The sequence below is a fragment of the Fragaria vesca genome, linkage group LG4 (genome assembly GCF_000184155.1).
Source record: "Fragaria vesca subsp. vesca linkage group LG4, FraVesHawaii_1.0, whole genome shotgun sequence".
NCBI classification, from domain to species: Eukaryota; Viridiplantae; Streptophyta; class Magnoliopsida; order Rosales; family Rosaceae; genus Fragaria; species Fragaria vesca.
In genome coordinates this window covers 16,227,108-16,228,574 of record NC_020494.1, presented here as the reverse complement: position 1 = coordinate 16,228,574, position 1,467 = coordinate 16,227,108, and the positions used below count along the sequence as shown (strand labels likewise).

General features: G+C 39.8%; 1 protein-coding gene across 1 annotated transcript in view; it reads left to right on the top strand.

Annotated features, from left to right (window-relative positions):
* Positions 1-1,467, top strand: part of LOC101304180 (mediator of RNA polymerase II transcription subunit 25-like) — an 8,886-nt gene that overhangs the window by 5,369 nt on the left and 2,050 nt on the right. The gene's annotated exons all lie outside the window — the stretch shown is intronic.

Here is a 1,467-nt window from a genome sequence, read left to right as displayed (position 1 = left end):
TCTCTCTCTCTCTCTCTCTCTCTCTCTCTCTCTGTGATAGTTCCTTTCTTTTACCTCAGTGAACATATTCCAACATGAGTCTTCATGAAACCTTTGAGCTTTTCATTTGAACCTTTTCTTTTACCTGTTTTTTTTTCCCCCTTTTGAGGGGTATGGGATAAAATAAGCACATTCTTTACTGGGAAGAAGGGGAATTTCAAATGGGTGCTGCTAAATGTACCCAGTAAATTACTAAATAGACCCAGCAACATGATTTGTGTCCCTAATCTTCCGATTCTACCCCTTAAACATCTATAATTTTAAAATTTATTATCATAAATAAATAAAATAAAGGAATAACCAACATAATTATCCAAGAAGTCCAGAACTCCGAGTCTCTGACGGTTTTCTGCCTCTTTCATTCTCATTTCTTCATCTTCCCTGGACGTTGCTCCTCTTGCTGCAAATTATAAGAGTCTCACCTCCAATTATGGGTGAAAAGGCAAGTACGAATTTGGGTATTGCATAAATTGAATAGGATTCATGCGATTTTGCAGAATCTTGGTATTGCAGCCAGTTAATCAACAACCCAACCATTCTCTTCCCAATTATTGGTGTTCCAATTTCAATATTGGTGTTCAAGTTTCCTAAATGGAATCTAAAATTTAAATTGAGTTTTAGGGGTGATTGTCCTCATCATAAAATCAGGTTCATACATAAACATAGGTCTAACTTCTACTTGAGAAGAGGAAGATTCATGCGTATTTTTTAGAAATGAGACAATGAATAAATCTGGGGAGGACGCGAGAAATCATTTTGTTGATAGATTCTGCAAATCGCATGAATCTTGTAGAGGTGATGAGACGATGAATAAATCTGGGGAGGATGACATATATGATATATTTTTCTTTCTTGATTTAATTAAACCAAGGGTAAAATTAGAAAATTAAAAATTGCTGGGTTCACTTAGTCATTTGCTGGGTACATTTAGCAGCACCCTTTCAAATTTGCTATCAACATTGAAATGACAAGACAACCCCCAAGGCCCCAAAATGTTTAATTTGAGGGTAAAAGTGTACCGTTGTGGAACTCCCTACTTGTACTACTCTCACAGTCTCACCATTGCTATCTTTGATACTCTCTCCATTTTTCTCTTTTCCAGTGGTAAAATGATGATATTGGCTTAGTGTGTGTGTGTGTGTATATATATATAGAGAGAGAGACAGAGGATCAGAAGCATGTCCGCACTCGGCTTAAAGTGCGGACGTCCGTCCGTTCTCCACCCTCCGGCGCCGACGACAGCGCGCCTCCACCCTAGAAGACTTTAGCAGCGTCCCCGACCACTTTCCCTCCCCGGTGACTCCGTTTTTTTCCAGTTTTCCGGTGAAATCAACTTTGTTTGAAGTTTCAGGTGATCTCGCCGGAAAACGGGAAAAGAACGGACTCGCCGGGGAGGAAAAGTGGTCGGGGACGCTGCTGGAGTCTTCT